Raw genomic sequence first — 26,911 nt, forward strand, 5'->3', positions numbered from 1 at the left:
TTAATGGAGGAGCTAATCCCTGGCTCTAGGAGCAGGGGCCAGCCTGGGCAGAGCCCCCAGTCACTGATCAATAAATTAACCCTGCCATGCCCTGAATTCTGGGCAGAACCCCCAATCACTGATCAATAAATTAACCCTGCCATGCCCCAATGCCAGGCAGAACCCCCCAATCACTGATCAATAAATTAACCCTGCCATGCCCCAATGCCAGGCAGAGCCCCAATCACTAATCAATAAATTAACCCTGCCATGCCCTAATGCCAGGTAGAACCCAAATCACTGATCAATAAATTAACCCTGCCATGCCCTGAATTCTGGGCAGAATCCCCCAATCACTGATCAATAAATTAACCCTGCCATGCCCCAATGCCAGGCAGAGCCCCAATCACTGATCAATAAATTAACCCTGCCATGCCCAGGCTGCCCCTGGAATAGGCAGAGCCCCCAATCCCTGATCAATAACTAAACCCCGAGCGATCAGCAGAAGGGATGTGCCCCCCGAAGCCGTGCCAGGAGCAATCACTCATTAATAAAGCAATGACCAAATCTAATTCCCTCCCTCAGACCGTGCCAGCCCCCAGCGCCACGCTGAGGGTGCCCAGCAGCCCTGGCACACACACCCGCTGCCCGCTGCCCGCTGCCCGCTGCCCGCTGCAGCACAGCCCAATCTCATTATCCCCGTTAGCGCCCGTTTAGCTGACAAGATAAAAGAGGCCGGGGGAGCGAGCCGACATTAAAGATTAATGGGAAGTATAAAAAATTCAGCTGCGAGCGGCGCTGAGATTCGGTGCCTGCCATGGGCCTGGCGGGATTTTTCATCCACAGCCCAAAAGGTTCCGTGTCTGCAATGAGCCTGGCAGGATTTTTCACCCCCAGCCCAAAAGGTTCCATGCCTAGGATGGGCCTGGCAGGATTTTCCATCCACAACCCAAAAGGTTCGGTGCTTAGGATGGGCCTGGTGGGATTTTTCACCCACAACCCAAAAGGTTCCATGCCTAGGATGGGCCTGGCAGGATTTTCCACCCACAGCCCAAAAGGTTCCGTGCCTAGGATGGGCCTGGCGGGATTTTTCACCCACAGCCCAAAAGGTTCCATGCCTAGGATGGGCCTGGCAGGATTTTTCATCCACAGCCCAAAAGGTTCGGTGCCTAGGATGGGCCTGAAAGGATTTTTCACCCACAGCCCAAAAGGTTCGGGGCTCTGCTCCTGTTTCTGCCTCTCCTGCCCACCTGAGGCCCTTCCCCTGCAGCCAGAGCCTGGGCCTGGGCTGCTTGATTAATTTGGGGGGTGCTTTATTGGTCTGGGGTGCTTCATTGGTTTGGGGTGCTCCTTCATTGGTTTGGGGTGCTGCTGAATTGGTTTGGGGTTCTGCTCAATTGGTTCTGGGCTGCTGAATTGGTTTGGGGTGCTCCTTCATTGGGTTGGGGTGCTGCTTAGTTAGTTCTGGGGTGCTCCTTCATTGGTTCTGGGGTGCTTAATTGTTTTGGGGTGCTGGTTAATGGGTTTTGGGTGCTGAATTGGTTTGGGGTGCTGTTGAATTGGTTTGGGGTGCTGTTTAATTGGTTTGAGTACTGTTCAATTGGTTTGGGGTGATGTTTAATTGGTTTGGGTGCTGTTCAATTGGTCTGGGGTGCTGTTCAGTTGGTTTGGGGTGCTGTACAATTGGTTTGGGGTGCTGTATAATTGGTTTGGGGTGCTGCTTCATTGGTTTGGGGCCTGGCAGGATCGATCCTCAGAGCCAGGGTGAGCCCAGGCCAGGCCAGGCTGCTCGTGGCAGCGGCTCCTCTCCGTGCCAGGTTAATAAATTGTACAGATCAATGCCAGGCTTCATTTTCATCGAGGGCTACAAGGATCACTCGGCTCCCAGGGTGATTTTCCCCCTCATCCTTAATTCCATTTAAGTTTAACATGAAAGATTCCCAGGTAGCACCTACACAGGAAAGAACGAGATTTCCTTGGTTTTAAGTCTTAAGTATTCTTTTTATTCTGCTTTGCTCTTCCCCTTTTGATCATAAATCAATGTCCGGGGAGCCAGGCTGCAGGCAGGGCTGCCCCGCATTTCCCCACCTGCCACAGAGAAAAACCAACAAATTAGGGAAAGATTTTCCCAAAAATCTCCGTGGAGGGGGAACCCAGTGCCCCCAGCTCCCCTCATCCCTCCCTCCCGGGGATCCCTGCCTGGATTTCCCTCCGAACTCACATTTAAATAGGAAATATCACTGCAAGCCGTTGTGGGTCCATCCCAGGGGGTTGGAACAGGATTATCCCCACAGTCCCATCCGACCTGAACTTTCTGGGATTCTGTGATTCCACAAAAACCAATCTTTTATTTTCCCACACGAAAATATCCCAGCGGGAGCTCGGAGAGGCTGAGGCCAGCACAGCCTCGCCCACAAAAATGGGACAAAGCAGAGCAGCACCTGCAAGCCTCTCAGGAGAATCATTTACCTCAAAACCACCCAGAAAATGCTCCCTCCCCGAAAATAAAAAACTGCAAATAAACCTGGGGAAGCGCAGGGAAGCATCCGAGCAAGAGGCAGATGGAGCAGGGAACCCCATCAGGACGAGGTTTCCATCCCCTGGCTCATGGAGCCCCTCACGGGGAGGTCTCTGTGCTGCAAAAATCACATTTTAAAGCGTTTCCCCCCTGATTTTCCACATTTTCGGTCAATTCCCTCCGCTGGGTGGGATCCTGAGCTTGGCAGAGCTGGAATTGTGACAGAAGGGACTGGGGCTGGGGAGGTGTCAGGGGGTTTGGTGACACGGGTGGGGTGACACAGGATGGGGGTGACACGGGGTGGGGTGACATGGGATGGGGTGACACAGACTGGGACACTCTGGAGGGGTCGATCCCTGAGGAAGGAGCAGCAGCACCAGAACAGGTTCCAGCTTTCCCAGCCATGCAGAAATCCTGCACATCTCCAGGGAATCGTGGAATGCTTGGGCTTGGAAGGGATTTCAATCCCACCCAGTGCCAGCCCTGCCATGGCAGGGACACCTCCTGCTGTCCCAGGCTGCTCCAAGGCTCATCCAGCCTGGCCTTGGGCATTTCCAGGGATCCAGGGGCAGCCCCAGCTGCTCCGGGCACCTGTGCCAGGCCGTCATCACCTTCCCAAAACAATTCCCTCCCAGTTTCCATCCATCCCTGCCCCTGACAGGGGGTGGATGGAGCGGGGATCACCCCCCGAAGCTCCGCGTGTCCCCCAGGGCTCCAGAGCACAAGGAAAGCGCTGGGAATTCCAACCAGTCCCGGATTTTGGTGCTGTCCCTGCCCCCAGACCGATGAAACCAGGCACCAGGAGCTGCCCGAGCTGGGCTGGGGCTGGGATGTCTCATTCCAAGGAAATCCGTGTGATTCCCGCTAAAAATGTCCCCCCGTGTCCCCGCTTGTCCCGGCCGGGGCTGCCAGAACCGTCCCTGGTCCCACAGGCCTCTCCTGGTGGGCAAGGGCGCTGCTGGGGGCTCCAGGCAGGAACTCTGGGGGAACATCTGGGGACATCTGGGGACACCTGGGGACACCTGGAAACATCTGGGGACACCTGGGGACTGGGAACATCTGGGGACACCTGGGGACAGCTGGGGACACCTGGGAACACCTGGGGACACCTGGGGACACCTGGGAACACCTGAGGACACCTGGGGACACCTGGGGGCATCTGGGGACTGGGAACATCTGGAGACATCTGGGGACACCTGGGGACATCTGGGGACTGGGAACATCTTTGGACTGGGAACATCTGGGGACTGGGAACACCTGGGGACTGGGAACATCTGGGAACACCTGGGGACCAGGAACATCTGGGAACATCTGGGGACCAGGAACGCCTGGGGACTGGGAACATCTGGGAACACCTGGGGACTGGGAACATCTTTGGACTGGGAACATCTGGGGACTGGGAACATCTGGGAACATCTGTGGACCAGGAACATCTGGGGACTGGGAACATCTGGGAACATCTTTGGACTGGGAACATCTGGGGACTGGGAACATCTGGGAACACCTGGGGACTGGGAACATCTGGGAACATCTGGGGACCAGGAACATCTGGGGACTGGGAACATCTGGGGACCAGGAACATCTGGGGCCCGGGAACATCCGGGCACTGGAAATGCTGGGGACAGGAAGTGCCCGGGAGCAGAATCCATCCCTTTCCTGGGGAGGACCCGTCCGAAGCCGATGGAAGATAAAGTCCAATGAATGATTTACCTCATGAGCTGATGGAAACCCTCCCCGGAGCCTGGCAGGACCAGCGGGCTCCCAGCTTTTATCTCTTTCCCAGGGTGAGGTGGGGAAGGGGATGGGGCGGGGGGAAGGAGCTTAATGACGGCGTCTGTGGATCATCAGCGCGAGAAAAATGAATTGCTTCCCCGAACCTGAGAAATATCAAACTGCATAAATAAATCCATTTCAATTATTAATAAAGGAATTTACATTCAGAGCCCGAGCATGAGAATTAATTTCATTTCTTATGCTAAAATGGCCAGTACGGCTGAGGAGTCGAGAATTAAAAGATGCAGAAATGAGGGGGAAATGAAAGTAGGGTGGGTTTGGAGGGAAAAAGAGGCAAAGTGGAAATTCCTGGTGCTAAACACAACCATCTTCCAGCAGCTGGCAAGGAAAGGAAATGGGGATAACAAGGGAGCTTGGGCGTGAAGGTGTTTTGGGAAGGATGGTCCCGCTCCATCCTCGGTGCTCTCCTGGCCAACATCTCCCATGGAACAGCTCCGGGCAGGATGTGGAGCACAGGATGGCACAGGACATCTGCCCCCAGAGAGCCACAAGGACCTGGGGCAGGGCACAGTGGTGGCACTGTGCCCGCTGAGCCCCGGGCCAGCTCTGCTCCAGGAGTTCACACAACCAGCGCCCGGCGAGAGGCTCTGGGATCCAAACCCCTAATTTGGCCTGATTAAAGCTTAATGAGTCCGGATTAATGAGGAAAGAACCGCCCTGGCTGCAGCAGCCCAGTGTGCCAGGACACGGGTGGGTGGGCACGGCTGGGCCCGGGGCACAGGGAACGAACCGGAGCGGGATTTCCGTGGCAGGAGGATCCCAAATCCCTGCCCGCAGCCCAGCAGGAGACATTGAGGGCCTTAATGAGGATTTTGGGATGGGAAAACAGCCCGGCCCCACTCCAGCAGCAGAGAATCCCAGTGGGAGCTGCCTGGGGCTGCAGCCCCCCATCCCAAACTCACCTGGGGATGAGGCAGGGGACGGGGGCACAGGGGGCAGGGAATGGCTCCGGGAGCTGGGAATGGCCCCAGGAGCAGGGAATGGCCCAGGAGCAGGGAATGGCTCTGGGAGCAGGGAATGGCCCCGGGAGCAGGGAATGGCTCTGGGAGCAGGGAATGGCTCTGGGAACAGGGAATGGCTCCAGGAGCTGGGAATGGCTCTGGGAGCAGGGAATGGCCCCCGGAACAGGGAATGGCTCCAGGAGCAGGGAATGGCTCTGGGAGCAGGGAATGGCCCTGAGAGCTGGGAATGGCTCCGGAAGCCTGGAATGGCTCCGGGAGCAGGGAATGGCTCTGGGAATGGGGAATGGCCCCAGGAGCAGGGAATGGCTCTGGGAACAGGGAATGGCCCCGGGAACGGGGAATGGCTCCGGGAACAGGGAATGGCTCTGGGAACAGGGAATGGCCCCAGGAGCAGGGAATTGCCCCGGGAACAGGGAATGGCTCTGGGAGCCTGGAATGGCTCTGGGAACGGGGAATGGCTCTGGGAGCAGGGAATGGCTCCGGGAGCAGGGAATGGCCTCGGGAACAGGGAATGGCTCCTATGAGCAGGGAATGGCTCCGGGAGCCTGGAATGGCTCCAGGAGCTGGGAATGGCTCCGGGAGCAGGGAATGGCTCAGGGAATGGCCCCAGGTGCCTGGAATGGACTTGGGAGCAGGGAATGACTCTGGGAGCTGGGAATGGCTCCGGGAGTAGGGAATGGCCTCGGGAGCAGGGAATGGCTCCAGGACCAGGGAATGGCTCTGGGAGCCTGGAATGGCTCCGGGAACGGGGAATGGCTCCGGGAAGAGGGAATGGCCCAGGAGCAGGGAATGGCCCAGGAACAGGGAATGGCTCTGGGAACAGGGAATGGCCCTGGGAGCAGGGAATGGCTCCGGGAGCCTGGAATGGCTCCAGGAGCTGGGAATGGCTCTGGGAGCAGGGAATGGCTCCAGGAGCTGGGAATGGCTCCAGGAGCCTGGAATGGCTCCTGTTTCCCATTCCTGGCTCCCCCTGCTCACACGGGCGGTGCACACAAGGTGCTCTCCTCATGAAAGCATCTCTTGGCTGTGTTATTGCAGCTATCAAAACACGGCCGGGTTCAGAGCGTTCCTCCGGGATCCCCGAGCTCTTCAAAGGCCGGAGAGCCCCGGCTGGGGAAAAAGCAGCCTTTAATTATGCTGCCTTCCGCGCTCCTTCTGCCCTGCTTTGCTCGCAGGAAAAAGGGCCTTTAATGAGGAGAACCCATATGGCTGCATTGTTCAAGCGGGGAAATAAAGCTGATTTTGGGGCTTTCTCCAATGGATGTGTGAGCTCCCTCCCAGCCCCACATTCTGAGGGGCTCTGGAGCACAGGGACACGCTGTGGAAATCCCAGTCTGGCTGCAAGGCTGCTCCCATCCCTGTCCCAGTCCCAGTCCCAGTCCCAGTCCCAGTCCCAGTCCCAGTCCCAGTCCCAATTCATATCCCAGTCCCTGTCCCAGTCCAAATCCAAGTCCCAGTCCCAACCCCAATCCCAGTCCCAGCCCCAATCCCAGTCCCAACCCCAATCCCAGTCCCAGCCCCAATCCCAGTACCAGCCCCAATCCCAGTCCCAGCTCCAATCCCAATCCCAGTCCCAGTCCCAGTCCCAGTCCCAGCTCCAATCCCAGTCTCAATCCCAGCCCCACTCCCAGTCCCAGCCCCACTCCTGCCGTTCCCCTTGCCCATCCTCCAGCAGCGTTTTCCTCCTTTCCAGCCCCACCAAACCCATGCAGGGCAGGACTGGGAGGTTGCAGGGGGGGCTCTCCCCAAACTCCCTCATTTTGCCCGGGTTCCATTTGAATTTCAATGTAAATCCTCATTTTTACCCCCAAACGTAAACAGCAAAGCAGAGCCATGTGCTACACGCTTCGAGGAACGTACTGAGGATATTCTGCTAATAAATTCTCCTGTCTGGGGGATGTAATTAAAGACCAGCATGTGCTGCAGGATCCCAGCAGTTCTGCAAAGCTTTTGGGACGCTTGGAGTCCTAATAAAGAGAGTTTTGTTCAAGAACTCGCAGGGAACAACCACAATTAATTGCCAAGGAGGGCGTGTGCCTCACTGGAGTGACCAAACGTGAAAAATGATGGAGCTGAGGTACAAAAAAGCAACAAACCCATGGGGTTTTTAAGGGAGTGAGGGCGAGCGGCTGTGACGCAGCAATTCCTGCCCTTCCCACACCCCATACCCCAAATCCCACACCCCACACCCCAAATCCCTCATCCCACACCCCAAATCCCACACCCCACACCCCACACCCCACATCCCACCCTGTCCCGGGGGGCTCTGAGGAAATTCCTGCAGCCACCAGGTTCCAAATCCAGCAGAATCGTGGAATGGTTTGGCTGGGGAGGCACCTCCCAGCTCCTCTCCCTCCATGGGCAGGGAACCTTCCAGCACCCCAGGGTGCTCCCGGAACGAACCCACGAGCCCAAACCAGGCAAGGAAACCCAGGACAGGTCGCTCAACGTGAGCTAAAGTTTTTTTTTTTCCCTGGGAATGTTTCCCCACCCCTCCTCCCCTGAAGCTGTGGAGTGGAGCAGAATTTGTTCCCCCTCTCCTTGAGGATCTGCGGGCAGAGTTTGCGTCTCTCAGGGGGTCAGGTTTACTACCAAAACACAAATATTTACACTTCAATAAGAGATTGGCTTCCCACAAAGGATTAAAATCCACCTGAAGCCCGAGGTTCAGACTTTCCCTATTCCACACCACCAAAAATCCTCAACCCCCATCCTCTGCTCCCCGGAGGGAATTACAAATATCAGCTTCCCAAGGGTTGTAGAGGCAGCGGTGGCATTTTAGCGATTTTAGCTGCCAATTTCTTTGCTTTCCATGTTTTACATGACAATTGAGGGAAATCTTCCCCAGACAGCAATTCCCGTCCCGGTCAGCGGGACACCGGCACCACAATACACAAATTCCAGCGCTGGCAGGAGGAGCAGCCGGAGCTGGAGACGCGACATTGATGCCAAAAAATTCCCATTTCAAGGCACCACAGAGGCCGAATTTTGCTGTGTTTCCCATGCAAATAATCGGGCAGGATAATCCGGGAGCAGAGCCAAGGGCAGGGCCGGTGAAAGTTGGGGAAAAGCTCGGACAGCATGTTGGGCATCGGGGTAATCCCATGGATCTGAGCTTCAAAATTCCATGGATCCAGCCCTTCCATGGATCTGAGCTTCCCATGGATCTGAGCTTCAAAATTCCATGGATCCAACCCTTCCATGGATCTGAGCTTCCCATGGATCTGAGCTTCCCATGGATCTGAGCTTCCCATGGATCTGAGCCCCATGGATGCAGAAACAGCCCCATGGATGCAGGAACAGCCCCAGGGATGCAGGAACAGCTCCATGGATGCAGGAACAGCCCCATGGATGCAGGAACAGTCCCAGGGATGCAGGAACAGTCCCAGGGATGCAGGAACAGTCCCAGGGATGCAGGAACAGCCCCATGGATGCAGGAACAGTTCCAGGGATGCAGGAACAGCCCCAGGGATGCAGGAACCACCCATGGATGCAGGAACAGTTCCAGGGATGCAGGAACAGCCCCGGGGATGCAGGAACAGCCCCATGGATGCAGGAATAGCCCCGGGGATGCAGGAACAGCCCTGGGAATGCAGAAACAGCCCCAGGGATGCAGGAACAGCCCCCAGGGGTGCAGGAACAGCCCCAGGGATGCAGGAACAGCCCCAGGGGTGCAGGAACAGCCCCAGGGATGCAGGAACAGCCCCAGGGATGCAGGAACAGCCCCAGGGATGCAGGAACAGCCCCCAGGGGTGCAGGAACAGCCCCATGGATGCAGGAACAGCCCCATGGATGCAGGAACAGCCCCAGGGGTGCAGGAACAGCCCCAGGGATGCAGGAACAGCCCCAGGGGTGCAGGAACAGCCCCAGGGATGCAGGAACAGCCCCGGGGATGCAGGAACAGCCCCATGGATGCAGGAACAGCCCCAGGGGTGCAGGAACAGCCCCATGGGTGCAGGAACAGTTCCAGGGATGCAGGAACAGTTCCAGGGATGCAGGAACAGCCCCGGGGATGCAGGAACAGCCCCAGGGATGCAGGAACAGCCCCAGGGATGCAGGAACAGTTCCAGGGATGCAGGAACAGCCCCAGGGATGCAGGAACAGCCCCAGGGATGCAGGAACAGCCCCAGGGATGCAGGAATAGTCCCAGGGGTGCAGGAGCATCCCACACATGGGGTTCAAGGCCCCTCTGGTTTTGGAGCCCTTTCCAAGCTGCCCAAGCTCCGGGTTCCATCCCACGGGATCCCTGCCAGCTCCCGCTCCCTGGGCAGCTCCAGGTGCTGGGGTTGGCACCCGCCTGGGCCGGGGCTCCCCAGGCTCTGCCCACCCAGGAGATGCTCCTGGCACCGCTGGAACATCTCAGGGACATTTCCAGGAGCGTTCCCAAAATCCCAGCGCAGAGAGGCCACGTTCCCTGCACCCCCCAGCCCCGAGGGCTCGGCGCTGCAGCCACCAGCATCCCTGGATTCCATCGGCAGGAATGCTGCAGCCTTCCAGAAGCGTTTTTCCCTGCAATTTCTCCTCCCGGGCTTTCCAAGAGTGGATTTTTCCCCGTGGAAAACGTGGAGTTAACCGCCGGAGCGAAGGCGTCGGGTTCCCTATCGTGGCCTTCCAGAACCGGGATTAAAAATGGAAAGGGGCACCTTTAAAACTTGAATACCATTTAAATGTTGCAGTCCCCCTCCCGCAGCAGATCGTTCCGCAAAGCAGCTAATTAAAAAATGGCTGCTGCGATGACAGACTCGATTAATAGCTTTTGAAGAGCAGCCAGTGCACCAACTGCTCCTGGAGCCATGATGAAAGCTAATAATGTGGAAAATTCTGCCAATTCTTCTAATTCATGAATATTTAAGCCTGTGAAAAATCTGTCAGATTATAGCACTTCTCTGGTGATTTTCTGCTGAAGTGCAGGGATGGGGCTGTGCCAGGGGCTCCCAAACTTCAGGGAAGTTTTATTGTCTGCAGCTCCAGAGCCCGGAGCCCTCCTCTGGTTCCTTAACCCCTGCCAGGGCAGGGGAGCCAAGGGAAGGTTGGGCTGGGCTTGGAGGGACACCCCGATGGGCACAGGGACAGCCAGATGGACGGAGGGACACCCAGATGGGCACAGGGACACCCAGATGGGCACAGGGACACCCTGATGGGCACAGGGACACCCCAATGGGCACAGGGACACCCCGATGGGCACAGGGACACCCCGATGGGCACAGGAACACCCCAATGGGCACAGGGACACCCCGATGGGCACAGGGACACCCCAATGGGCACAGGGACACCCAGATGGGCACAGGGACACCCAGATGGGCACAGGGACACCCCAATGGGCACAGGGACACCCCGATGGGCACAGGGACACCCCGATGGGCACAGGGACACCCTGATGAGCACAGGGACACCCCGATGGACGGAGTGACATCCCGATGGGCACAGGGACACCCCAATGGACACAGGGACACCCAGATGGGCACAGGGACACCCCAATGGGCACAGGGACACTCAGATGGGCACAGGGACACTCAGATGGACACAGGGACACCCCAATGGGCACAGGGACACCCCAATGGGCACAGGGACAGCCAGGTGGGCACAGGGACACCCCAATGGACACAGGGACACCCCAATGGGCACAGGGACACCCCAATGGGCACAGGGACAGCCAGGTGGGCACAGGGACACCCCAATGGACACAGGGACACCCCAATGGACACAGGGACACCCCGATGGGCACAGGGACACCCCGATGGGCACAGGGACAGCCTGATGGACACAGGGACACCCCGATGGGCACAGGGACACCTCAATGGACACAGGGACACTCCAATGGACACAGGGACACCCAGATGGGCACAGGGACACCCCAATGGGCACAGGGACACCCCGATGGGCACAGGGACAGCCAGGTGGGCACAGGGACATTCAGATGGGCACAGGGACACCCCAATGGGCACAGGGACAGCCAGGTGGACACAGGGACACCCCGATGAGCACAGGGACACTCAGGTGGGCACAGGGACACCCTGATGGATGGAGGGACACCCAGATGAGCACAGGGACACCCCAATGGGCACAGGGACACCCCAATGGGCAAAGGGACACCCCAATGGACACAGGGACATCCCGATGGGCACAGGGACACCCAGACGGACACAGGGACACCCCAATGGACACAGGGACACCCAGATGGGCACAGGAACACCCAGATGGGCACAGGGACACCCCGATGGGCACAGGGACACCCAGATGGACACAGGGACACCCCAATGGACACAGGGACACCCCGATGGGCACAGGGACAGCCAGGTGGATACAGGGACACTCAAATGGATACAGAGACACCCCAATGGGTGGGAAGGGTCTGGGGGGCAGGGAGCTCTCCCTGCCCACGGGGAGGGCAAGGTGGGGAGGGGCACAAACAGGGGTGAGGGAGGAACCCTCCAGGCGATGCTCTGCTGTCCCTCAGTGCAGGGAGGCTTTGGCTGTGGCAGGCACATTTCTCTCCCTCTCAGGGTTTTTAATAGAGAAGAAAGAGAAAACAATTTCTATTCCTGCTCCTTGTTTTTCCCATGTGGAATGTGTTGGGAGAATTGTTTACCTGGGGTGTTGCTTGGCTGGATTCTGGTGAGGATTGTTTGAGCCTGGTGGCCAATCCAACCCACCCAGGGCTGGGCTCTCAGAGAGGGTCACCAGTTGTGCTAGGGATAGAGTCAGAGAAAGCAGTATGTAGTTCTAGTATCCTCCTTTTATATAGCATATTAATGTATTTTAGCATAGTTATAATAAAGAAATCATTCAGCCTTCTGAACCGAGTCAGACATCAGCATTTCTGCCCAGTGGGTTCGTGCATTTACAATATTTGGCCAGGAAGCGAAGCACGGAGTGACATTGAAACCAAAAGGAGGAAACAAAACCAAACATTCCCAACGTGTTACCTGGAGCTGAAAAGGCAGCTGGTTCCCAGCCTGGCTGGCGGAGGGAATGCTGCCCTGGCACCGGGGCCCATCCCCGTGCTGCCAGGGTACCCGAGCCCTGCACAGGTTCCATAAACTCCCCCTGCAATGACGGGCTTGCAGCATTTGCAGCTCCTGGTTTGGTGGTGGGAAAGAGCTCCATGAGAGCGCCCAAGTGGGTCAGCCTAACCCCAAGGCATTCTCAGCTCCAGGAACATCTGGCCATTCTCCAGGGATACCTGGCCAACCTGGGCGGGCTTGGGCGCCTCTTGTGAAGGTGGAGCTGCTCCTGGCTCCCTTCCTGCAGCACCCACAGGTTCTGTGTCCCGCTGGGAGTGAGCTTTGCAGGCTCAGGGAGGATTTTTGACCTTCACTGGGGGCTGGGATTTCTGCTCAGCTGCCAGGAGATCCACCCATGCCATCCCCAGAGAAACCCGAGCAGGGGAATAGCCGAGCCCCCCTTCCCCTGCTCCTCACAGACCTTCAGCCACTTACAATGTCACTTCAGCTGAGTAATAAGCAATTATGATTTAATTACTCCAATGCTCTTCAGCGGAATTTTCTGAATAATAATAGTCACTTTTATGGCACCTCATTTATCCTTTCTGCTCCTCGTCTGGGTTTATCCCACACTGCCACCAGCCTCGGCACTGCCAGAGCCACTGCAGCCGGTCACCTTGCCCGGGCTGCCACCAGCCTGGACTCTGCTTTCCCTGGGATCTGTTTCTTTGCTCTCCTCATCATCCCTGCCTTTCCTTTCCCACCATCCCTGCCTTTCCTTTCCCCATCCCTGCCTTTCCTTTCCCACCATCCCTGCCTTTCCTTTCCCCATCCCTACCTTTCCTCTCCCCATCCCTGCCTTTCCTTTCCCCATCCCTGCCTTTCCTTTCCCCATCCCTGCCTTTCCTTTCCCCATCCCTGCCTTCCCCACCATCCCTGCCTTTCCTTTCCCCATCCCTGCCTTTCCTTTCCCCAGCCCTGCCTTTCCCTTCCCACCATCCACAGTTTGGCAGGGTGGGATCGCAGCCACACTCACTCCCATCCTGGAAACTCTCAGCTCACAGAGAACCCGACAAGTGCCGCTAATTCATAAATATTTAACACCCAAATCTGCTGCCTCCTGATAGCTTTTTTCCAGAGTTTCTATTCTAATCCATATTCCACCCTCTTCCCCTCCCCGCCGGGCCCTCCTCGGCTTTTTTCCCTTCCTCTTTGCCGGGCTCAGATCCAAGTGCTGAGCTGACTGTTTCCCTTCCCTGCTGTCATCGCTTGTTTTTATCTTATCTGGCCCGTGGATGCCAGTCAGCACCCGCTGTGCCCCGCCAGCGGGGTCAGCACCCGCCGCGCCCGCCAGCGCGATACGGCGCTCGGCGCGCCCGCCAGCGTGCCCGTCAGCACCTCGGGGCCACGCGGGCTCCCAGCGTGTCCCTCAGCACCTCGGGGGCACACGGGACGGGCACAGAGAAAATCCTGCGGCCGACAGCTCGGGCTGAGAGCCGCCACCAGCCCCGACTCCCTCCCGGGCGGCCGCGATGGGAATTCTGCACCAGGGCTGGCGGCCCTTGTCCAAAATCCTCTTCCTGCTCTCCTGGAGCCCCTAACCTCCTCAGGAGATCCAAGGTCTCCCCAGAGCCTTCCCTTCCCAAATCTCTTCCCGTTCCCCGCATCCAGAACCTCGTCCTCCCCACGTTCCTGGTCCCAGCCCGTTCCCACAGTGAATTTATCAGTTCCATAATGGCAGCGTGGGGAAGGGCGAAGCGAGGCCAGCACTGAGCCAGCTCGACTTTATGTACATCTCACCCAGAGTAAAAATGTCATGTAAGATTTACTCAACACGCGTTTTATCAAAGTGCTCAAGCGCTGAAGTAAAAGGGCTTTTAGTTCCAGCAGATTGAAGGGGGTGGCATGTGGGGAAGGAGGAGAGAACGGATGGATTTGAGCTCTGCCAGAAGCTCTTGCTGCTTTTGCATCAACATCTTTATTTTCCAAGAGAGGATTTAAAACCTTGTTGTGTATAAACAAGCGAGACTGGAGGAACTTGAACGGTGAGGAACTGTAAAAGGTTATACTGAAAAATGCTCTTAGTCTGCATGAAATAAGATTCTTCCTGGAAACATGACACTGAACATTGGAGGGAGGGGGAGGAATAGCTGTAAAATGGCTAGAGAAAAGGGGTTACAAATTAAATATAATAAAAAGAATCCTTTTGAATGAGATCTTAATTTAACCTCAACATCATGACCATATATTTCAGGAAATTAATCCCTTGGCCTCCAATAAATCCGAAGTATAACACAACCACTTATGGTTCAGCAATGAGCCATTAGTATGGGCTCCAGATCCCGCTAAACCACCAGAGCCATTATTTAGGAATGTGCTGAATCCCCCGCGGCCATCGGGGCTGGGCTGCCCCTGGCACCGGCCTGGGGGTACCAGGGGGGCTGCGGGGTTCCTGCCCAGCCATGGGGAGCACAAGGATGGAGCAGAGAAGGGCAGGAGGAACCTCCCTGCCAGCCTCTGGGAGCTGCCAGCTTGGCTCCAGCCCCTCCTGCAGATGCCCCAGGAGGAGGGAAGGAGCTCCTGAGGAGCCGGGAGTGGGACCTTGCTCGGAGAGGGAACATATGCCAGCGCAGCTCCCTTGGCACCGGCTCCCGGAGCCGCCTGCTGCCAGGGAATGCTCTTCCCCGGCTCTGAGAGGGAGCACAGGGCCCAGGAGAGGAGATTTGGAGCCCTGCAGGATCCCCAGAACCTGCTGGAAGAGCTGCTCCGGGTTAGGGAGACACAGCCCTGCAAACCCACGGGGGTGCCGAGGAGTGAGGGGGTCTGGGTGGCAAAGGGGACATCGAGGAGCAGGAGCAGGGCTGGGTGGCAAAGGGGACATTGAGGAAAAGGTCTAGGTGGTAAAAGGGACATCGAGGAAAAGGTCTGGGTGGTAAAAGGGACATCAAGGAGCAGGGAGGGGTCTGGGTGGTAAAGGGGACAGCCCCGCAGAGCTGGCTCCAGCTGAAGTGACGTTCTGACAGGCAGGAGAAAGCAGCTCCCCATCACAAAGCGTTCTTGTCAGCGGCACAAGCACAGGGCAAATCCCAGCCCTGAGTCCCAGAGCAGCCCAGGAAGCAGGCACAGGAAAAGAGGCAAAAGTGCAGCTTTTGGTGGGGAATCACAATCAGATGGGCAGGAGCCAGGGAATGCCTGGAGCTGTGGTAGGCTGGATTTTGGGAAGAGATTCTCCATCCCAAGTCCATGATATCCATCCTGGGTCCATGATATCCATCCCAGGTCCATGATATCCATCCCAGGTCCATGAGATCCATCTCAGGTCCATGATATCCATCATCTCAGGTCCATGATATCCATCTCGGGTCCGTGATATCCATCTTGGGTCCATGATATCCATCACAGGTCCATGATATCTATCCAGGTCCATGATATCCATCCAAGATCCATGATATCCATCCTGGGTCCATGATATCCATCCAAGATCCATGATATCCATCCTGGGTCCATGATATCCATCCAAGATCCATGAGATCCACCCTGGGTCATTCACGCCATGATCAGTGCCTGGTGTCCCTGTGTCTCTCCAGCCATGGCCCATCCCCATCTCTTGGCCCAGCCACATCCTTTCACCTGTAAATCGGGTTTCAACACACACCAGGTCTCACCTGCCAGGGTGGGGGGAGCCCTAATACAAATGTGAATACTCCAACAAATACTCAATATCACATCAATCCTACTAGAAATGGCGTGAACCAGAGCTGCGGCTCCAGCCCAGCAGCTGCCCAGAGCCGGCCCCAATGGGAGCCCTGCGACTGATGGGCTTACAAGAGATGAAATATTCAGGAGGATTAAGAGTTTGGAGGAGGTGGAAATCGAAGTGAAAAAGGAAAACAAGCAAAAAACAGCTTAATCTGGCCTCGGAGCGCTAATTGTCATTGGGATTCGGGCTAAAGCAAACACAGCACAGCGAGCTGCTGGTCTGAAAGGGGAAGGAAGGGGGTGAAGAGGATTCCCATCGCATGGAAAGCAGCGTTTGTTTCCTCCCCACAGCTGCAGCCAGGGCAGGGAGGGAGCAGCCCTGTCCCTGTCCCCATCCCTGTCCCCATCCCTGCCCCTTGTTCCTGTCCCCTGTCCCTGTCCCCTGTCCCTGTTCCCTGTCCCCTGACCCCATCCCTGTTCCCTGTCCCTGTTCCTATCCCTGTCCCTGTCCCTGTCCCCTGTCCCCTGTTCCCATCCCTGTCCCCATCCCTGTCCCCTGTCCCTCTCCCTGTCCCCATCCCTGTCCCCATCCCTGTCCCACCCCTGGAGACACCCCAGGACAGCCTGGACACGGTGACAAGGTGGGCACAGCTGAGATTCGATGACCTTGGAGTGCTTTTCCAGCCTCAGCGGTTCCCTCATCCCCCTCCTGCCCGGCCAGGGCTGTGTTCAGCCCCCAAAACCGCCCCAAAACCACCCCAAAACCGCCCCAAAACCCCTCTGAGCAGCCCCCAGGCCTGCAGCCCCCCTGCTCCCTGCCCAGGCTCGGGGCTGAGGCTCACCCAGAGATCCTCTCAGCCCCAGCTCCGTTATCCAACACTGCAATTTCAGCTGACAATTACATGGTAACCGACTTGCACACAGAAAGAGGCTCTGGAAGTATTCCCAGAATACAGAAGTCTGACAGTATCCACCCAATTTGTTGCAACAACAAAGAATACTGGAATATGTCCTTTCATTTGGCAGAGGACTCTTTTATTTTTTAAGGCTAGGTGGGGAAATTTAGCCTGCTATTTAGGGAGCGTGTTGTGCCTTGAGAGTGACGAGCCAAGAGTTTCACTCGAAAGCCAGACTCCAGCAGAAATTGCAGCCTGCCACCCGAGGAGAGGAGGCAGAGGGATGCAGCTGCTGGGGGGGCTGAGGCTGGGGAAGGGGGGGCCCACAGAGCTCCCTTAGGTGTCCTCCTGTTGGAAATGCAGGGGAACCCGCTGGGGAGAAATGCTGATGTCTGACTGCAGGTCAGAAGGCTGAATGATTTATTTATTATTATAACTATATTATAATATATTAATATACTATTTAAAGGAGATACTAAAACTACAACCTACTTTTTCTAACTCCCATATCTAACTCACTCACAACTCATGACCCTCTGAGAGTCCAGCCCCAGGTGGGTTGGATTGGCCACCAGGCTCAAACAATCCTCACCAGAATCCAACCAAGTATTCACCCCAGGTAAACAATTCTCCACACACATTCCACATGGGAAAAACAAGGAGCAGAAATAGAAATTGTTTTCTCTTTATTCTGTCTGTGCTCCTCTATGAAAAATCCTGAGAGAGAGAGAAGGACGTGCCTGCCACATCCTCCCTCTCTGCAGGAGCTCCAGGAAAGGGAGCACCCAGCTGTAAAAAAATCCCTTCTTAAAAATGTCTCTGTCCATGGCAAAGCTGGATCAGGAGGCTGTGAGGCCCTGGCACAGATTCCCAGAGCAGCTGTGGCTGCCCCTGGATCCCTGGAATGTCCCAGGCCAGGCTGGACAGGGCTGGGAGCTCCTGGGATGGTGGGAGGTGTCCCTGCCAGGGCAGGGGTGGGATGGGATCAGCTTTAAATCCCTTCCAAGCCAGAGCACTCCGGGGCTGTGGATGCCAGGTGGGAGCGTGTGCCCGTGCTCGGGAGCAGAGCCTGGCTGGGGGTGCCCAGCTCCTCTGCCAGCCCTGCTCTGCCCTTTCCTCGCCCCCAGCCTGGCTGCAGGAGGCTGCGAGGAAGGAAGGAAGTGGTTTGTGGAATGGTGGCAGCGCTGAGCCGGCTCAGAACGTGGCCGTGGCTCGAGCTCTGTGCCCTGGCACGCTGACAAATCTCCACCAGCAACAAGACCACAGGAATCAAAACCCATCCCGAGAAACGCCCGCGCCGCCAGCTCCGACACGGAGCTGTGGAGGAGCCCCAAGGGTGACCTGGGGGTGCCCAGAGCCGAGTCCTAGGGCCACGTGTACCCCCTGCACAGCCAGCACCAGCTCTGGGACCTGTGCCAGGGCCTGCCCACCCTGCCAGGGAACAATTCCCAATTCCCAAAATCCCACCCATCCCTGCCCTCTGGCAGTGGGAGCCATTTCCTGAGTCCCTCCATCCCTGTCCCCAGCCCCTCTCCAGCTCTCCTGGAGCCCCTCCAAGCCCTGGCAGGGCTCTGGGTGTCCCCAGGGAGCTCCCACAGTCAGACAGGGCAGGGAGCACCAGCAGGGCCCGGGGGCTTTGGGCACCAGGGCCAGCTGGGCTCAAGCACCGGCACCATGAACCATCCCCTGATAAAACCCAGGGCTGTGGGGAGGGCTGGGGACCACACAGGCAGCTCCTGCAGGCTGCTCACACCGCCCAGCCGCAGCCAGGTGCCCCCAGAGCCCCGGGCATGGCCCCACTGCCAGCAGCCAGCATGGCACAGCTCCCCAAAAACAGCCCCCGGGCTCACACGCGCAGCGCTGCCTCCCCTGTGCCAGGGCTCTGCTCGGCAGTGCAATTAGAAGGAGAAAAGTAATTACGTGGTAGAAAAACATGAGAGAGGGAGAGCAAAGCGTGTTTTGGGGGGAGATGTTATCTGTGTGTGCTCTCGGGAGCTTTGGCAGGTTCGGAATGTTTCACTTGGGGCGCCCGAATAAACCGTGGGCTGGCACGGAGAGCCAATAATAAATAAATAATAATAAATAAACCCTTAATAAGCAAATAAATAATAAACCCCAGAACAAACCCTCGTTACCACCAGAGAGGCTGGCTCTGCTCTGTTCCCACCTGGATGCTCCCAGCCCTTACACAGACACCCACATCCAGCCTTTTTCCACCCAAAACCTGCCCCCAGCAGCAGCAGGAGCACACCCAGAGCAAACCAAGCCAGCTCCGGGGCAGGAATGTCAGCTGGAGCTGCTCCATGCCCACAGAGCTGCCCGAGCTGCCGGAGCCGCTGGAGCTGCCGGAGCTGCCGGAGATGTTGGAGCTGAGGAGCTGCTGGAACTGAGGAGCTCCTGGAGCTGCTGGAGCTGCCAGAGCTGAGAAGCTGCGCTGCTGGAGCTGCTGGAGCTGCTGGAACTGCCGGAGCTCCTGGAGCTGCCGGAGCTGCCAGAGCTGTCGGAGCTGTTGGAGCTCCTGGAGCTGCCAGAGATGTCGGAGCTGAGGAGCTGCCGGAGCTGCCGGAGATGTTGGAGCTGAGGAGCTCCTGGAGCTGAGGAGCTGAGGAGCTGCTGGAGCTGAGGAGCTCCTGGAGCTGCTGGTGCTGCCAGAACTGAGGAGCTGCCAGAGCTGCCAGAGCTGCCGGATCTGAAGAGCTCCTGGAGCTGCCGGAGCTGAGGAGCTGCCAGAGATGTTGGAGCTGCCAGAGCTGCCAGAACTGAGGAGCTGCTGGATCTGCCGGAGCTGATGTGCTCCTGGAGCTGCCAGAGCTGCCGGAGATGTTGGAGCTGCCGGAGCTGCCGGAGCTGCCAGAAATGTTGGAGCTGCTGGAGCTGCTGGAGCTGCCGGAGCTGATGTGCTCCTGGAGCTGCCAGAGCTGCCGGAGCTGAGGAGCTCCTGGAACCACCGGAGCTGCCACGTGCATCTCTCCCCAGCTCGGGTTCTGCTCTTGGCTCAGCTGATCCAACCTGTGCCCCGAGTTGGCTCGGCAGGAGCAGCTCCCACTTCAAACCTGGGCTGGCATTCGGCGCCAGCAGCGCTGCCCCAGGACCAGCACCGAGTCTCTCCCCCCCTCCCGCCTGCTTTTCTCTTTCTTAACCTTTTTGGCTCCTTTATTAAAGCAACTGAAGGGTTTAAAGGGTTTTGTTTTTCCCCTCCCCCCTCCTCCTGTGTGGCTCTGGGTGTAATCTGCCTTGAATATTTGATGTGGAATCTCTGGTGAGAGCGAGCAGGGTTTTTATGGGCGCTGGAGGAAAACTCTCGCAAGGCAAGGCAGAAGTGGTAATGAGCACCCCTGAGTACCCTCTCGCTTTCACAACCGCCTGTCTTTAAAAATGAGCAGGAATTGGGCAAGCGGTTCTCGTGTGGGAGCGGCGCTCCCAGCCCGGCTCTGCCTTCCAGGACTGCAGAGCCCAGCACCACTTGTTTATTCCAATTGAAGCTGACACCAGCAGCAGGCCAGCCCAGCCCGGAGCTCCTGTGTGTCCTGCTTTGTTCCCAGCCGCATTAACAGCATCTCTTTAATTCCTAAAGGCCCGTTCTGGGACTCGCAGGCACTGTTCAAACACCGCCCGGGCTGTGTCACTCGTGTCCCTCCTCCCGGTGTCCCCTCCGTGATTCCGCTCCCAGCCCAATTACACGGCATGAACTCCTGGGAAGCTTCTCCTCACACCCACACACGGGTTTTTTCCGCTTCCAGGTCTGCGAATTTAACACGGCAGACACGATTCCTCTGCTTTTCAAAGGCACAATATTCCCTTTCATTTCCAGCCCTCTGTACATCATAACCCCGAGCAAACTCTGCGGGAGCTGCTGCGGCTCCGGGCCGGGAGAGATGCGAGGAGGGGCCTGGGGGGTTCCCTGCTCATCCCCAGAGGAGTTTGCCCCCAAAGCACCAACCTGTGGGGCACCTGGCCAGGCTGCCAGGCTGGGCTCTGGCACGGCTGATGGGGTGGAGGTTGGGGTGATGATCTGTGGGTGTCGGAGCTCTGTGTGCCTGCAGTGGGCCCTTGCATCCCAACAGGACCATCTGGACCCTGACAGGACCACCTGCACCCACACAGGGTCACCTACACCCCAGTAGGATCACCTGAGCCCCAACAGCATCACCTACATCCCAATAGGATCAACTACACACGCAGGATCACCTGCACCTCAATAGGATCACCTACACCCCAAAAGGATCACCTGCACCCCAAAAGGATCACTTACATCCCAGAAGGATCACCTGCACCTCAATAGGATTATCTACATCCCAATAGGATCACCTGCACCCCAAAAGGATCACCTGAACCCCAAAAGGATCATCTGCATCCCAATAGGATCACCTACACACATTCAGGATCATCTACATCCCCATAGGATCATCTGCACCCCAATAGGACCCCCTGCACCCACGAGAACCCCCTGCAGCCCCAGGCCAGTGCCACCTGGCTGTGACAGACAGACAGACAGACAGACAGGCAGCCATGGGGATGCTCGGTGCCCACAGCCCCTTGGGGACAGGGAAAGGGGCGTTCCACAGCCCCAGTACCTGCCCGGGGGGCACGAGGGATCCAGGAGTTCTGGGGTGGGCTGAGGATCATTTCCTTCTCCAAGTCACAAAGCCAGGCAGGGCTTGGAGCAACCTGGGAGAGTGGAAGGCATCCCTGCCCAGGAGCAGGGGGTGGAACAGGGTGGGATTTAAGGTCCTTTCCCACCCAAACCATTCCAGGATTTTCTGATTCCGTGTCCAGCACCCTCTGTGCCAGCTGCCCCTGCTCACTCCGTGCTGCAGGCCAGGCTGGGCAGCTGAGGGGGCACAGGGCTCAGCCAGGCTCTCAGCACGCTGCAGAAACGTGGGAAGGAGGTTTGGTTTCCCCCGAGCTTGCTCCAGCCCCTCCCTGCTGAGCTGCAGCAGGATCAGAGAACATTATTAAAACAGTGTCGTGTTACCCATCAATAATAAATGCCCAGAACGAATTCTCCGCTCTCTGCCTAATAACCCTGCTGGATTTCCATGCCAATATCTGCTCAGCAATGGGCTCCTTCCAGGAGCCCTTCAGGGCAACACCAGTGCCAGTCTCAGACACAGCCCGGGGAACCCAGCCCAGCTTCAGGGGAGAATTCCTTTTTCCTGCCACAGAGGGAGGAAGGGGAATTTGGCACCGATGAAACAAATCCAGTATCAGGGATGTGCTCACGTTTAGATGCAGCCCAAGCATCCCCACCCAGGTATCTGCAGCTGGAAGTGCAGCCCCTGCAGATCCCTGCGCCCCTTGGCCAGCAGCACCCCAGGGATCCATTCCCAGGGGTTCATTCCCAGGGGTTCATTCCCAGGGATCCATTCCCAGGGATCCATTCCCAGGGGTTCATTCCCAGGGATCCATTCCCAGGGATCCATTCCCAGGGGTTCATTCCCAGGGATCCATTCCCAGGGATCCATTCCCAGGGATCCATTCCCAGGGATCCATTCCCAGGGGTTCATTCCCAGGGATCCATTCCCAGGGATTCATTCCCAGGGATCCATTCCCAGGGGTCCATTCCCAGGGATCCGTTCCCAGGGGTTCATTCCCAGGGATCCATTCCCAGGGATCCATTCCCAGGGGTTCATTCCCAGGGGCCCATTCCCAGGGATCCATTCCCAGGGGTTCATTCCCAGGGATCCATTCCCAGGGATCCATTCCCAGGGATCCATTCCCAGGGGTTCATTCCCAGGGATTCATTCCCAGGGGTTCATTCCCAGGGGTTCATTCCCAGGGATCCATTCCCAGGGATCCATTCCCAGGGATTCATTCCCAGGGGTTCATTCCCAGGGGTTCATTCCCAGGAATCCATTCCCAGGGATCCATTCCCAGGGATCCGGGGCTGTCTCCAGCAGGGATGCAGCAGATCAGCAAAGCCACCCCGAGCTTCCCCGGCTCACAAGAGGCTGTGGCAGCATCCCCAAGGCCCGGGGGCAAAGGATGCAAGGAAGGCACTAAAACCCTTCAGAGCTGCCTGGCAGAGGAGCAGCAGTGCCGGGAGAGGCTGGGCCCTGCTGCTGCTCCTCAGCCCTGCTGATCCCAAATGCTCTGCTCCCACCCTGGGGCTCTGCTCCCTCCCTGGGGCTCTGCTCCCACCCCTGTCCTGGGGGCTCTGCTCCTCCCCAGGCTGTCTGAGCTCAGCTGGCCCTGGTTCCCCCCCGGTCCTGGGAGGGAGGTTCCCCACAGCCCAAGAAATCCCCTTTTCCATCACTGCCCAGAGGGACAGAGCAAAGGGGCAGCACAAACAGCCCCAGCACCCTCGATAACCCACACGGGGACGTGACCCAGAGCCCCCCGTGGGGCACAGACAAACCCTGGCTCGTCCTGCCTGCCCAGGAGTGTGGGTGTCCAGGGCCTCCCTCTAGCTGCCCTGGGACCCTGGCAGGGGTCAGAACCCCCCTGGACAGAGCCCCCAGAGACACTGGCTGTGATCTCTGTCCATGGAAAAGAGTTTTCAATCCTACAGGATGAATTACAAGCTCTGAGCGTTTGATATCAGTAATAATTAAGTGTGGCACGGGTGCAAAAGTAAAATTTTAGGTTTCTAGATTAGGGGTTCAAAGGGGACAAGATGGAGGAATTGGGTGTGTCTTGTCCTTTTTCTCCTTCTTCATGCCCTCCATGTTTCACTGTGGTGTTGGCATTTTTCTGTTGGTTCAGGCTGGGGACACACTGTCCAACGTAGGTGACAGATATTGGCACGTTATTGTAAATCCAGCACAGGTAGTTTGTGGTATTTAATGTTTGTACCATCCCACTGAGGGCAGAGCCCCACACGCTGCCCTGCAGGACAGAGCTGCGGCAGGGCAGCAGAACATGTTAGAGATAAACAGAATAAACAACCTTGGAACCAGCACAGACCAATTATGGCTTCTGCTTTGGCAGCGGGGCTGAAAGACAGAGACTTTTTGCAATCTCAGAATCATCAATACCTCAGATTCCAACACGAGAGCGCTGAGGGTGATGCCACACCTGGCTGGGGATGCCCAGCTCAGGATCTGTCCTGCCCCAGGAGCAGCAAACACGGGTTGGAGGGTTGGAGCTCTGGGATGCCAGCCCCAGCCGTGCCGTGCCAGGGGGCTCTTGCGTGCCTTTTATTTGGCTTTTCCAGCATGTCAAAGCAGACTGCTTCCCTCCCAGCGCTCTCAGATGTGGTCGGATTGTTTGCGCCAAAACTTCCCAAATACAAAGTTCCAACCTAAAGCAGACGCTGCCCACAGAAAGCTTTTCCCCCCGAGCTAACTGTAGAGTTATAAGCAAATAAAACTGGATTTAATAATGGGAAATATTCCTCATTCTTGTGCGTACGCCTCTGAAGTCAAACCACCCTCGTCGAAGACGTCCCTCTCCAGCAAAGGGGGCCTGTGCTGGATGCTCGCCGCTCTTTGGACCAAAGCACATGGAAAACTGGGTTTGTTTCCCTTCATGTGGGCACAGCCTCCTGGCAGTATTTAAATCTCCTTCCCTCAGAGTCTCAAAATTACCGAGGAGCTGCTTTGTTGCAGCCTTTTTCCACGAGCTGCCCAAGCCAGCCTCTCCCAGCAGCTCCCCAGCACAGCCCAGCCCTCGGCTCTGCCAGCATCCCCAACCCCACCGGGGATCCTAGAGGATCCTAGCCTGGTTTTTAGTCACAAACCAGCATTGAGGGGTCTGGGGGCACCTGGCAGCCGCTGCAGGAGGGAAACACCCAGCAGGGCAGGCAAAGAGCACCCGGGCACGTCCCACCCCACCACCGCTGCCACAGCCCGGCAGGGCTCAGATCTGCCACAGCCCTCAGCACCTCCAAGCTCTTTGTTCTCCTGATCTAGAACCTAATTAAACCCGGCCGAGGCTGCGTTTCGCATCCTCTGCCTCGTTTTTCACGCTGTAAATCAGGAGAGAAGCAGCCCCGAGCGCAGCAGCGGGAGGCAGAGCCCGAGCAGCCACGCAAACATCCACGGGCAGCTTCTCACGGGCTGGAATGACAGAGCTGGCAGTGCCAGGCTCCAGGAGCGGGCAGGGCTGGAATGACAGAGCTGGAGGTGCCAGGCTCCCAGGAGCGGGCAGGGCTGGAATGACAGAGCTGGAGGTGCCAGGCTCCAGGAGCGGGCAGGACACGGGGCAGGAGCCGTGTTTGGATGTGTTTGGGGCAGGAGGCTCAAAGCGGCACCGCGGGCGTGGGGCTCTGTCCGGAGGGGCACCCGCACCCCTCGCATGGGGCTGGGGAAATGTGAGAAAAAAAAAAACCGCTTGTGCCAGGCTGGAGGTGTGTGGGCACAAAAGAAAACCTCCGCTGAGGCTGACTCCTTGTTGCACACCCAGGGCCAACCCCGGGCTCGGCTCTGTTCTTTCCTTTATAACATAAAGGAAAATTTGTCCAGCCAAATTAATATGAAAAAATAAAATATTTATTTTGCAATCCAATTCTATCTAGCCAGCCACAAGGAAAGAACCTCCCTGGGGAAGGTCGTGCTCCGTGACCGCGCATCAAGGCACCTCCCAGCCTGCAGTTTCTGGCTCTCCCTGATCAGCTGTGATCCTTGAAGACGTTCCCTGTATCCTTCCATCTCACACAGCCCTCCCCTGGCAGCCTGGGAGGTGTTTGAGCCGCTGCCTCTGGTTTAAATGGAGGATCAGAGGCAGCACAGGGAAGTGACAAAGCTCCCGATTCCCCAGGAGCAGCTGCACAGCACCAGCTCCCAGCAAAGCTCCTCTTCCCTGAAAAGCAAGGGAAGGAAAAGAGCAACGCTTCAAAAATCAGAGCTTCCTTTGCAGGCAGTCAAAAGGGAAAAGATGCAAAGCACGCCGTGGATTCATTCCCCTCTGCGCAGGCAGGGTGTGGAGGTGAGAGCACAGCCACCTGACAAGGCAGCACAGCACAGTCCCTGCTCTGAACAGCTCCATCAGCCTGGAGATCCAAACATTCCCAGCACAGCACAGTCCCTATTCCCTGGATCCTGGAGATCCATCAATTCCCAGCATAGCACAGTCCCTGCTCTGAACAGCTCCCTCAGCCTGGAGATCCAAACATTCCCAGCACAGCACAGTCACTGCTCCCTCAGCCTGGAGATCCAAACATTCCCAGCACAGTCCCTGCCCTGAACAGCTCCATCAGCCTGGAGATCCATCAATTCCTAGCACAGTCCCTGCCCTGAACAGCTCCCTCAGCCTGGAGATCCAAACATTCCCAGCACAGCACAGTCCCTATTCCCTGGATCCTGGAGATCCAAACATTCCCAGCACAGCACACTCCCTATTTCCTGGATCCTGGAGATCCAAACATTCCCAGCACAGCACAGTCCCTATTTCCTGGATCCTGGAGATCCATCAATTCCTAGCACAGCACACTCCCTATTCCCTGGGGCCTGGAGATCCAAACATTCCCACACTGGAGACAGGGATCAGGGATTCTTGGAGAGCCTTAGGAGGGACAACATTGGCCTCATCCCGAATTCCCAGATCCCTCTGGAGCTGCTGAAGGCTCTCACCACGTCCCCCCCTCAGCCCTGCCCAGGCACCGAGGGCGTGAGGAGCCCCTCGGGATCAGGGGACGGGGCTGGGCTGAGCTCTGCTCCTGTCCCAGCCGAGGGATGACACCCACGGGCAGGCCCAGGGGTGGGGGACACGGGGAAGGGTCCTCTGGACGCTGCAAAGCCCCTCTGCCCCTCGCTGATTTTGCATCCTCCACAAGAAGCCGTGGTGCCAGCAGGAGTCAGCTGCCCGTGTCGCCCTCACGGCCCTGAGGGAGGAAGGGATTTACAGAAATCAAGAATTCAAGCCTGGGAATAACGTATCAATCAACAAGCTCTTCTTTTGGGCTCGCCGAGCGCCATTCAAAGCAGTCAGGGAAAAGCAGCGACTCATCTGTGGCGTTATTGTTAAAATCCACACCGAGGTGCTTTTGACAAACACCAAGCGCTCTGAGGAAGAGCATCAGGAATAAAGACCTTTAAAGAAATTAGTATTTCTTTCAAAGGAGAGATGATTTCTTGCATTTTAATCCTCACAGTCCATAGGCAGAGAGTCCAGAGGAGGCCGTGGGCAGCAGCTGGGGCTGCCCCTGGATCCCTGGCAGTGCCCAGGGCCAGGATGGAC

Source organism: Taeniopygia guttata, chromosome 10, assembly GCF_048771995.1.
Source record: "Taeniopygia guttata chromosome 10, bTaeGut7.mat, whole genome shotgun sequence".
NCBI lineage: Eukaryota > Metazoa > Chordata > Aves > Passeriformes > Estrildidae > Taeniopygia > Taeniopygia guttata.